At 43.6% G+C, this 13173-nt stretch overlaps 1 protein-coding gene across 7 annotated transcripts in view; it reads right to left on the bottom strand.

Moving 5' to 3' along the window:
- The window catches only part of CYRIA (CYFIP related Rac1 interactor A), a 107568-nt gene that overhangs the window by 34980 nt on the left and 59415 nt on the right, over nt 1–13173 (bottom strand). The gene's annotated exons all lie outside the window — the stretch shown is intronic.

Genomic DNA, 13173 nt, shown 5'->3' with positions numbered 1-13173 from the left:
CCTGAATCAGGGACAGATAAATATCTCTGAGGTTCTGGATCTCTAAAAGTTAGGGGTATGTGGTCTAAGCCATATAAAGTAGGGCAGTGAGAAGAATGTCACAAGCTGTCTCTGGAGAACACACTTGTGTTTTGTGTCTCATTCACTGTGATGACAATTAACCAAAGAACATACTATTCTAAGAATCAGGTATTTTAGTTATAGGAGGCAGAGGTTAAGTATATTCTACATTGGTTCCTTCTCCCCTTCACCAGTTCCCTGAATCTTTATAGTTAATACTTTAGTATTGCTTTGTGTCCTTTCCACAGATGTGGGAACATACCATGTTAATGGACAAGCACAAAGAGGGCATTATTATAGTATCTGTCCAGAAAGGAAGTTTCTTAAAATTTCTGAGGAAAAGAGGTTAGAAAACATAGATTTAGAGCCCCAGGGACCCCTCATGGCCTGTACAGGAAGCCAGATTTCCCAGAAGTGCAACTTCCTGGCAAGTCAGAAACTCATAATTTGACATTTCAGTAGTAACAAGATTGGCTACTTCATGAAGTGCAAATGTGAAAAGGTCTTGATATTAATCCAAAAAGTTATTTTCAATGAAATTACAGTGTAATTGCATGCGGGGATCAAACCACCAGAGAAATAGAGATTTGATATATATTTGCAATCCCAACTTAAAAAAAAAAGAATAGGGAAAGCATAGTTATATTTAGGTATATTTCCATTGCTCTCAGCTCTAGACATTAAACTATCTTCTTCAGGAAGCCACTGGTCCATTCATTCATTCGGCACATAGTCATGGAGCCGCAGTTTGATGCTGGGTGCTGTACTCTTTGGAAGGCATTTCTCTAACTCGTGACTCAGACACCTCAGTTTGTAAAGGATCAACTTGAAAAATCATTGGACCAGGAAAAGAAAACCGCAGGGCTGCAGTTTTCTGTGCACGGGGCTTCAGACAGTGTTTGTGCTGATACAGGAATTCCTAAAAATACACCACTATAAGAAAGATGTAAGGAGCGGAGAGTGCTTTGTGTGAGACAGTATGTAGCCAGCAGTTCCCTTGGATGCAGAAGGTGATATTCTAGTCCTCATAATCCTCCCCTGAGAAAACACTTCCCACATCATCCACGGAATAGGCCACTAATGCGAAGCTAGAAAACAGCCTGGGGAAGCCCGATTTCAATCCTAGTTCTGTGTCCTGCTACCTCTGTTAGCCAGGACAAGCTGCTTAATCTCTCCAAACCTCAGTCTTCTCATCTGGAAAATGAATTTTTGAAATGTATCTATTTCATTGAGTCCTGAGGATTAATGAGATCAAAACAAAAAATGCTTTGCACACCACTTACAGGAAGTACTCAAGAAATGTTATGTACTACTAGTATGGATAATGATGACGATAATTACCACCATCATCATTATCATGATTATAACAGCCTTCAAATACTTATTTAGGATTATCCTAAAGAAGATGGGTTAATAGGTCATATGCCGCTTTAGGGAAGAGAGCTGGGGTCACTGAAGAAATAACAGAAGATGATCTTCATTCAATGTCATGAAAAAAAAATTTAACCATTCCAGTTGTCTGACTATTGAGGGATTTGCCTTGTGAAAAAGTGAGCTTCCTATAACTGGTGGTGTTTAAGCAGAAATGTGCTCTATCAGCCTGTAAAAACATCATAGAAATGAATTACGTGTTGGGCAGAAGGCTGGACAAGATACATCTTAGACTTCTGCCATCTTGAGGCATATGAGTATCTGGGCATGCACATACACGTGCGTGTGCACACACATACACACCCACACACATGCACTGGGAAGCAAACACCATGCTTCTCTTTTCCAAAAGAATCTTCCCTATTCTTTCTGTCATTTTTCTCTTCCTCCCATGCCTTTATGCATATTTCTATTTAAGATGTTTTTGAGCAAAGCTCTGCATAAGGTAGATTCTGCCAAATTAAAGCTCAGAACTGGCGTAGCCCATCCCTGCCACTGGGCAACATACACAAACCCTCCTGAGTCTCTTGGAAAGATCCGTATCCAGCTTAATGAACAATTCTAATTCAGACCCAGAGACGTTTCTGGTAGGAAGATGATTCTACTGTTTAGTAGCGGTCCCAATTTTCACATAAAATGCCTTAATGGAAGTCAAATATTCTTGATTTTCCTGGCTTTGCGCTATCAATGTGTCACAAGAGACCTGAATGGATTTAGCTTCCTCCTAAAACTCTGTCTTGTGCGTGATTTTACTGTCAGACTACCTGGTGGGAAATATGTCAAGCCTTTAAAATTAGTAACAGACTGAAAGGAACACACTCAAATATCAGCCGGCTACAGAATTCTATCTGTTCAAAAGGTCATTTCAGCTGGCTGGCTGAGATGGTCAAACATTTTGCAACATGATTCTAGCATCAACTGTGGTCAATTAAGGAATTCCCAGTATTCTAGATGTTTCATATCCCCAAAATGAACTGACTGGAACGATGACTGTGGGACATTATGTAGTATTAGGGGTCAAGTCTAGTCCCATGGAACCTACATTTCGAAACACACTCTTTAAATAAGTACAGAAAGATTTGATGCTTCTTGCTCCTCTTCAAGGTCACCAAGAATTCATGAAAGTGTCTTCTGGTTTCAGGTCTGCAAAGTGAGTTACTATCACACAGATGGTCACTGAGAAGAGATTCCAGGGTCCACTTGGAAGGGACCCTCTTCCGTGGGGTTTCTACCACAGCCCCAGCTATATCTTCCTGCCAGTGACTCTGCAATCTTTGCAAATAGCTCCTCACTGTGCAGAAAATACATTTCTATGCAGCACGTTACTAGTGAGATGGTTTAATTCATTCATAGGAAGATTTCTAAAATATTTTATCTTGTTCAATAAAAGAACGTTAGATACGTTATTATACGTTATCAGAGAATGCAAATACTCACTTGCATAGCAAGAGTGGGGAGAAGAGAAAAATAAAAGTGGAATAGGAAGATGAAGGGAGAGAGGCAAGGACTATATGAACTACAGGACATCTGGGCCTTAAGGTCTTCGTGTGTACTGGAGATAAGGGTTCAATTTCAACCTGAGCTACTGCCGACCAAAGCAAAGGAGAAAAAATGGTCTCTTTCAAGATTTGGTGTCTAGAAAATAAAAACAAATGAGTTATGCTGAAGAAGTAGAGGTGGGGGTTTGGGGGTTTTTTTGTTTTGTTTTGTTTTGGATTAAATAGAAAAAAGGAAAAATTGATCAGAGCTAAGAGGCAGCAGAAATGAAGAGAAATCTCCCCTGGCTAACAAGAGACAGAGGAAGTCATCCATAGCTGGGGAGGAGCCAAGGCTGAGAACTCCCGTGGGCACAGGAGTGGTTTCCAGCCGAATGGGTGGCAGAGCGGCTTGACAGGCAGTCCGGGGCTGTGCTTGAGAAAGCGGGAACCCCACTTTCCACATTGTCTTTGGTAACTCCATGGCTACAGACCGGCTGCTGGGTCTGTCCCAAGGGACGCCAGCTACTTGCCATTCTCCCCTGTGGTGTGGGAACTTCTATCGAACAAATACAGATACCCAGCAGGTGTCCTGCATCTCCTAGGATGACCTTAACCTGAGTCCCTTAAAATGATGATGATGATAATGATTCTGATGATGATGATGATGATTCTGATGATGATGATGATGATGATTCTGATAATGATGATGATTCTGATGATGACTCGTGGCAGTTTCTGTAGGTAAAGAAGCTGTTTATGAAAGTTCCAAGGATAGGAAAGGTCTCCTCAGTAATGCAAGAGGGAGAGGAGAACCAATTTGAAGGAGAGACGTATAGCCAAAAATGTACATGCTCGGGGTGCCTGGGTGGCACAGTGGTTAAGCGTCTGCCTTCAGCTCAGGGCGTGATCCCGGCATTATGGGATCGAGCCCCGCATCAGGCTCCTCCGCTGGGATCCTGCTTCTTCCTCTCCCACTCCCCCTGCTTGTGTTCCCTCTCTCGCTGGCTGTCTCTGTCTCTGTCAAATAAATAAATAAAATATTTTTTTAAAAATGTAGATGCGAATGTACTAAAATACTGGAAATAGAGTCACAAAGGGGGATGGTAAGAGGGATTCTGGGCAGAAAAGAGATCAAGTAATAATGTATAGAGCGTGCTTATTACTCAAAAAAGTATGTTGTCTATATTGTGAGGTGTAGGCTTACTTTAAACACACATACACACAACTCCTTTGCCATCTTCAGAGATCGTCTTAAAGCGAAGCCTTCCTGGGACTTGTTATAGCTACGGTGTGCACCTGAGTGCTGTGAGATCTGAATTCATTTCTGTGAGGAGAGTCTGGCAGGGGTAAAACAAGGGAAGAGGACAAGGTGTTGACTATCAGATGAAGAGAAAGGAAAGGTATATCAGTTGGATAAGGTCTTATTAAGGGTTGGGCCCTGCAAATACACTCTCTGACTCTTTTACTTGGGAAGTCTCTTGCTTTTGGAGAATAGCATTAGAAGGTGGTTCTCCTTTCATCAGTTACCACTCTGGAAGGTCCTTTGCTCTTAGAGGCATCAGTCTCCTTCCACTGCTGCATTTTCCAGGGCTACCCCTTCTCTACCAAAGCAAAGGTCCACTGGGTTCTTGGCATCTTGGCTTTAGCTACCAGCTGGGCCTGTTTGCCCATGGCATTGTAAGCTAGGATTCACTGATAAAGATTAAGACATAGTCTTGAGAATTTGAAGCACAGAGTAGGTCAAAATAACAATATGGACAAATGGTGTTCTCAAAAGACGTACCTCTAAGTAGTAGATGAAGGAGATCACCCAGAAAAATCTGAAAGAGCTGTACAAAGATAAAGTACCACCATGGGGCGCCTGGGTGGCACAGCGGTTAAGCGTCTGCCTTCGGCTCAGGGCGTGATCCTGGCGTTCTGGGATCGAGCCCCACATCAGGCTCTTCCGCTATGAGCCTGCTTCTTCCTCTCCCACTCCCCCTGCTTGTGTTCCCTCTCTCGCTGGCTGTCTCTATCTCTGTCGAATAAATAAATAAAATCTTAAAAAAAAAAAAAGTACCACCCAATTCTCCCATTATTCTGGAGCAATTCATTTCATCTCTGAGTCTTGGGTTCCTCATCTTACATAATAGTCATATAATAACATCTTCTGCATGACGTTCTCGCCAGGACTAAATGAAATGGGTGTGAAAAGATTGTGTATACTACAAAATGCCATGCAAATATCAGCTCCAATTATTCAGCATTACAACTCATTTTATAGTTTAAGATATTCAGAGAATCAAAGAAGTAGAATACCCCCTGACTCACATAAGTTCCATTTCTCTTCATCTTTCATCTTTGGTCTTGTAAGATCCATGTATCTTTATGCAAATCACTTTTGCTATTGTCAGGTCGATATTTAAAGGCAGTAATAGTTAACACTGTAAGATATTTTTCTATGTGCCAAATACTGTATTTTAGATATATTTTTCTTATTTTATCTTCAAAGTAAATCTAGGAGGAAGGTATCTTTTCTAGGGATTAGAAAATTTACGATTATTAAAATTAAATGCAGAAGCTGCTTGAAAAAAATATAAATTCTTATAAAAACACCAAATTTTCAGAAGAAAATATTTATGCAAGTTTGTAATAAGTAGAAGCTGAGGTCTTCAGATAACTCTGTATACATTATTAGCCATTTCCAACACAAAAATTCCAAGCATACACAAATGCTTCTGAAAACAGGAACAACTAGGTCACTCTTTTAGTACATGCTAGAAAAATCACTGAAAACTGCAGATTTTAACCAATTGATTGTGTCTATGATTGTGTCCCATTTCAGAGATAGAGCATAAAGTCCAAGGAAAGCATAAATATCTCATGAAGAAAATCCTACCAAAGCGACTCATGAAACATCTCCATTGAAAAGGAATGAAGTGTCAAAGGACAAAGGGGTAATGTATAGATCTGCCCGCAATCTAAAGAAGAAGAGATTAGGATTACTGCCCACTTGGTCCCAGGAGACTTGGTTCCTTCCAGTGTTGACCTTCCTCAACACTGATTCTCTTGATGACAGTGACCTATCTAAACAAAAGGAAAAAGCAAACTCCTATCCCAAGACAAGGGAATCTGAGAGCAGTCTGGTGGAACGTTCACCACCCCTCTTTGTTTTTTAAAATAAAAGAGACACCTGTAATAATTACGAGAGGGAGTTAGTCAATTACTTGTTGAACAGCCTGGCTACACAGGGCACACGGGGGTGGGGTGTGCAATGACAGAAGGCCCCTCAGGTGTCCGGGGACACACCTCCCGTCCTGGGAGCTAGCAACAGGCTGAAGAATGTGAGCCACCCAGGAAGCATATAGCACCTTCCTGATAAATGAAGTGCTCAGAAATGGTGACTGAACGTCCAGGTAACAGTATGTACTTGGTACATACTAAGAACCGATCAGAGGGATTATAGCTTATTATTCTATTACTATACACGAGAGGGACAAGAACACCCACATTTTATTGAGTGCCTACTGTGTGCCTGGGGCTGTGCTTGAGCCTTCCCACATTTTAGTTCACTCAAAACTCACAGCAACCCTCGAGCTCGCTATCATTATCTTCATGTTTATTGGACGAAAAAAAGGTTCAGGTGGTGAAATCATCGTTCTGAGCACTGCAGGAGAATAAAAGATAGAGTCACGTTTGACTTTGAGAGTCTGGGACCCCGAAGTCTATGCTCTTTTCCCCACAGGAGGAGACCTGGAGCTCCAGACCCCTAAGTGGTCTCTATCTGGGGACTTTGGGAGTCCATGAGCTGTGGAAACCACACCCGGGCTAGCCTGTTATCACGCGCATGCGCTCTCTTGTCTTGGAAGAGGATCCAGTTTCTGTTCCCTTCCAAAGTGACCTGTTTCGCGTGAGCACTGCTCAGTGCCATAGATAGGGAGGGATGGGAAAACTGCAGCAGGTGGAGTCTTCCAGAAAAGCTGGCTTAATTGAAGTGAGCTGCCCTGAGGGCACGCAAAGCATGCTGAGGGTCTGAACTGGCCAAGAGAAGCCCCCCACCTGGGGGGAGGGCGGGGAGGGATTCAGGGATGAGAGGAGAGCAAAAGGCAGAAGCTGGGTCACACTTGTCAAGTCTCCCAAATGCAGAGGGCTTATTCCTCAAGGTTCTTTTACTGCTATATAATTTTGAAATGGGTCCTTTCGCATTTTTTTTCCAAGTAGTCTAGAAGGAGGGCGTTTCTCTAGTCACTGTAGGAGTGTTAACAGTGCCTGTAGAGACAGCCCTGCATGTCCCTGCCAAGGGAGGCCCTCATCTCCCAGGGGCGACAATTTGGGATGTACACGTGGTACTTTTGATGACTACTTTCTTGGCTCTGGGCGCAAAGCGACTTCCACAGTAGTTCGCTCTAAGCCTGCTCAGTAGAAAACAGACTCTTAAAAAATAGTTCTCTGCTAACATTTCCAGTTCCAAAAGAAAAGAGAAAATTAAAGGACACACACACACACACACAGAGAGGCATATATACATATATTTAATTTGGAACTCTGTTTTTGTTTGGAAGGAAAAATTGAATAACAGCATTAGCTGTATTCCCAGAGTGTAAAACCAAATAAAACCAAACTGAGCTTACTTTTAAAAAAATGTGGTCATAGTTTGTGGGGAAACTAATCTGTTTACTATAAGTGACACATAACAAAGGACTCAGGCCAGGGTGCAGGCATTATTGTGAATGCTGACCTTTTCCTGCATCCACCAGAATTTCAAGACCAATTTTCTTACTTAGAGAATAGGTCACTCAGAAGATTTCTTTAGTAGCTATGACTATTTGAAAGGAGAATTACAAAGCCAAGGTCACCTTTACCAATGAAGAACAGAGGATGAGGAAAAAAATAGATAAAACAGTAGCCCTGCAAGTTTTTACCTTCTAATATTTTTCCTTAAGATTTAAGATGGCAAATACCTCGTGCCTCTATCGGAAGGGATGGGTTTTGTTAGCACTTGGAATGAGCCAATACCTTCTAGAATCTACAATTCTTAACATCCCTGCCCCTGGTGAAAACATTTTAAGAACTCAAAGAATTGGGGGTGCCTGGTGGCTCAGTCGGTTAAAGCATCTGCCTTGGGCTTGGGTCCTGATCTCAGGGTCCTGGGATCGAGCCCCGCAGAAGGCTCCCTGCTCAGCGAGGAGCCTGCTTCTCTCTCTCCCTCTACTGCTCCCCCTGCTTGTGCTCTCTTGCTCTCTCTGTCAAATAAATAAATAAAATCTTAAAAAAAAAAAAAAGAAAGAAAAGAAAAGAAATCAGTATTTTGAGGCATAAGAAGTTCTGGTAGATGCTAACATTTTTCTGCAACACAGCATATAAGCCACAGATCAATCATGAATATAACAATGACGTATATTTATATCATGTCACATCTTTGTCAAAGAGCTGTCTGACCACATTCAACCAGCATGTGCCAAATGTAGAAAAGGTATTATTGGATCCATTTTACAGACCAGAACTCACAGGGCAGGCACAGTAAGTGTGCTTCCCTAAGTCTTCCAGATGGATTCCGGACTTCCTGATCCACAGTCCCAAATGTCATCACAATACATTCTATATTCGAACTAGGATCATTCTTTTATAGCTCTTATTTGTACAAGAAAGCACTTGCTCAAGGACCCAAAATACATTAGGGCCAAAGAAGAGACCAGAGTGGACATATCCTGCCTCTCAATCTCATGCTCTGTCTGCCAATACAAAAGGGAAATGGAACATCCAATCCATTCTTTAAGATATAAAAGGTACAGTGCAGTGTATTGTTGCCACTGGAGGGTTTCTGCTCCACGTTCAGAAAGGTCTCACCAGAAGTGCTACTGACGACCCAGCAAGGACATGCCCATGGATGGTTCATACCATTGTGCACACTTCTCTCTGCCCCCACCTTGATTATCCTAATTCCGACCCTCAGCAGAACTTGCCTGCATCTAGCAAATAGCCCCCAAACTGATCTACCTGACTCCAGTCTTGTTACCCTGTCATTCATCGTCATATGACTGGCAGCGCCCTCTCTCTAAGCACAAATCTAATTATGTTACTTCCCTGCTTAATAGGCTTCCACTGCTCCCCAGTGCCCACAGGATATAAAGCATCCACATACATGCACTGGGCACAGAAGAACCTGGCCTCTGGCCTCTGCTCATCTCCTCTGTCCCCTGTCTTCTTCCCCATCCAGGGACCCTACATTCCCCCCACACCCTGTGCTTCTCTAAAAGAGCCCTGCTCTTTATTGCCTCAGGGCCCTTGCACATGCTTCTCCTTCTGCTCCCAATTACAATGACAACTAACATTTTTTAATGCTTTGCAGGCCATAGTGATGAGAGCTTCTCATGTATTAGCATATTTAAATTTTTACAACAACCATAGGAGGTAGGAACAATTATTATCTCAATTTTAGAGATAAAGGAAGAATCTTCAAGATTTAGAAACTTGCTCAAGCCCACAAGTGGCAGAGCAGGGTCTGGAATCCAATTCCACGTGACCTTTAAGCACTGGTTTTGGCAAGTGTCTCCCCGGAATTCCCTTTGAAGTATGAGTTTGGAAACCAGGGCCTTCAGAAGGAGCCCCCTGCCTCCTCCCTACTCTTTGACCCCACCTCAGGTAAAACAAAATCCCCTCCTCGAGTGAGCTCTGCCTCTCTCTGCTCACCCAGCGTGCTGTGTTGACTATCAGGCTGGACCCTGATTACACGCTTTCTCCCTCACCTCTCTCAAGGTCAGGTCTTATTGGGCAGGGCTCTTTCTATACCTTATTGTCTCCCCAGCACCTAGCACAGGGCCTGGCACACAGTTAACACTAAAAAATAGTAAGTAATCCTTAACTGCTCTGCCCTGTGGTTCCAAAGCATCAATTTGTCTAAGGCAAAATAAGAAAAATAAAGGCTATGTCATCAGCCTTGCAAAAAGCTAAAGCTATTCAAACATTTCTACACAGCCGTGTTCTTATTTATTTTACAAAGCAAAGGTGAGAGTTGCATCCTAAATCCCCAAAGTTTATTTTGAAATTTTACTGGTTTATGAAATTCAAAAATCTCGGGACTGCTAACGTGGTCAGTTACTTGCCCGGTCTTGGGAGCAGAGCTCCAAGGGGAACCTGGTCTCGGCTCTCAGGCCAGTGCCCCCAGCCGGATCCTGCTATCGGCCTTACATCGTCTTATCCTAAGTCTGACCTCCCAACTACAACAGCACCCTGAGAAAAGCAGGCCAGCTGTGGCTTCAGGAATGTTTCTGGGGACTGTCTGTGAATTTAGGAGGGCTATCTACCGTTCAACCGGATCAACACGGTTCAGAGCTGGAGAAATCATGACAAGGACCAGGATGGCAGCCGCCGTCGGTAACACCAGAGGTTTGTAGACTCCCTACCCTGACCTGCAAAGCAAATAACCCCTCTGGCTCGCCTCCCATGAATCATCAGCAGCATCCAGGCAGCGGTCCCAGGAGGCAAAAGTACAGCCCTGATAGCCTGCGATTCATAGGGCTCCCAGATACATTCTCCAGTAACCACAGAACCCCCTGGTACAACATTTACACAACTTGACTGCTTTGAATTATACATAAAACCAATTAACCATCAGCCTATAATACATCAGATACAAAATAGGGCGCTTTAAAAAAATACCTCTCGACTAAAATAAAGGCACATTGCCTAAAGGACATAAGCACCTGTTTTGCTGGGGGGAAAGAATGCACCAGTGGAATGGAGCAGCTCAGCTTATAAATTCCGGGAGCTGGAATTTGCTAAGCCGGGTGAGCGATTATAGATAGCGGGGCTGGGCTGGAATGCCCTCCCCCATCCGCCGCTTCTGTAACGAAGTCGTAAGGTTCTCTGTGGTGTTGCCGAACGGGTTGCCAAGAATCCAAGAGATGATTTCATTCTGAGATGAAGGAGGAAAACTGAAGTAGAGTGAGTCTATCAAAGCACTTTCATCTGACAATAAAAATGAGTTAATGGCTAAAATGTGTTTTCAAAACGTTTTAACACTACAAGTAATGGCACTCAAACGGGAAAATGCCTTGAATATTCTCATCGATCATTAATACCATGGTGTCCCTCAAAAGGGCCTGGCGTTCCCCGTGGAATACAGATTGCTAGAGTCCAGTTGTAAGGCAATCCGTGGGAATTCTCCAAAAAAAAAAAAAAAACAAACAAAAAAAAAAACACCAAGAGACCATTACGGAACGGCACGATTAAGTGCAGGTTTAAAATAGCCCTTTCAATATCTGAGTTCAGTTTTCTAAAATAGACTATTACCTCATCATAGCTAATTTCCCCATAAACATCAATATTAAAGCAGCAAAAAGCCTCCAAGAAATGAGGGCAAAACCCGATTCTTTTTTAGGGAATGAAAGTCAACACGCCCCCCAATTTCAAATGTTCGTGAATATGGAAACAGTCAAACGGGGACTTTGCTCTGCACCAGCCCACCGCTGGGAAGTCATTAGTGAATTTGTTCCCTTTTCACTTGTGAAATCAAGAACACGGTTATGAGCAAACGGGTTGATCAGCCTGCCCCTTACCCTGAAGGAGGGCTGACAGTCTCAGCCCACCCAGGCCAGTTCTGCCTAATTTCAAAGGGAAAGTGACCCCTTGCAGAGCCAGCAGCCTGGGGACCTAAGCCCTAGTCCCAGAAATGCCTTTCCTTGGGTAGTTATTTATTTGACTTCTCTGGGATGGCCTCAGCTCAGTCTAAAAACCCGAAAGGAAACACCAAGAAGTTACTTAAAATTTGGGCTGTCCAGACCATCAGTGATTTAGATTAAACACTGTCCATTCTCTTGGATTATTAATCTTCTTTTTCCTGAATTCCTGCTCAGGTAAGCAGCTCTACAAGCCCCCGGCGCCCCTTCCTCTGAGGGAGGAGCTGACAAGGAGTCCTGGCGCATGCCCTCTGGGCCAAACCCGCCCCCCCTGACATGCTGGAGGATCTCTGCTCTCCCTCCTCCCCCTGAGTGCTCCTTCTCAAGTTTCCACTTCCTCTGTCTAACCTTTAAATATCGGTCTTCAGTTGTCTCTCTTCACACCTTTCCCACCCTCCCAAGTGAGACCCTCTGGACTCCCAGTTCTTGCCCATATGCTGAGGACTTCTCAACCCCTAGCCCCAAACTGGACCTTCGTCCTCCACTCCAGGCCCGCAAATCTACGTGAATTTCCTGAAAGCACAGCGATTTGGGGGAGGATTTTAATATCCTCCGTAAATATCCCCCCCACCTTGTTCAATGAAAGGCATCGTCATTCAACTAATTGTATGAGCCGGAAACTCGAGTGTCATTTGAGATTTCTGCACCTAGGACCCTCCATAGATCCATTCTCTGTCCAAACGATCCACTTAACTTTCCCATCTCCCCGAGATCCACCCCTCTCCATGCCTTCTCTTTGCAGCAATACCTCCTTATCGCCTCCAGTCACTATCCCCAACCCCTCTCACCCCCACTAATGCGACACCAGATACTCTAAGCACCTCAGCTCATGTACTAGTCTCCGAGTATGTCACCGGAAATGCCACGTGCAAAATGAATGCTGGTGGATTAAATCTCTTCCATTTCTGTTATCTTACAATATAACATTAACAACAACGACAAAAGGATATCCCCTCGTCTCTGCCTGGTTTTCATTCCATGGGCAGCTGCCTCCCACATCTGTGCTTGAAGTTCCTTTGCCTCCAGAGTTCACCGTCAGGTGGTAAAATATGACCTTGCAGGTTGATGCACAGGGAGGTATGATCAGAAGAAATCCTTCTGGGAAGTGAAAGCCCCCTGGAGAATCTCACCACCACCACCCGCCCCCCACCCCCAGTGCTGTGGGTTGACTTGATTTGTAAGGCTAGATTCTCAGATGCTGAGTTTTCTTAAACTGGGGTCCACCTGTATAACAAAGGAGACTTGAATTGACGTGTCAAAGTGTTAAGAGTATTACTTCCCAGGTCAAATTTATTATGAGGGGTGCGGGATGTCAAAAATTATATAAGTACCAAAAAGACCAACAAAAGCCATTTCACATTCTAAAAACTTGAAGAATTTGAAGCCAGGGGAGGTTGGTATGCTCCATTACATCTCAAGCATGAAGGGCCTGAAAACCTCCCTTGAAATCTCAGAGGCAGGAGTGGTTCTGCTTTTGTTTCCTGTTTCTGAAGGCAGCCATCAGCTTGATTTCAAAGTATTGGTCACGGCAGACCAAACGAACGTTT

Source organism: Ursus arctos, unplaced genomic scaffold (assembly GCF_023065955.2).
Source record: "Ursus arctos isolate Adak ecotype North America unplaced genomic scaffold, UrsArc2.0 scaffold_8, whole genome shotgun sequence".
Classification (NCBI taxonomy): Eukaryota; Metazoa; Chordata; class Mammalia; order Carnivora; family Ursidae; genus Ursus; species Ursus arctos.
Note: the sequence above shows the minus strand (reverse complement) of the source record. Positions and strands in the feature narration are given on the sequence as shown.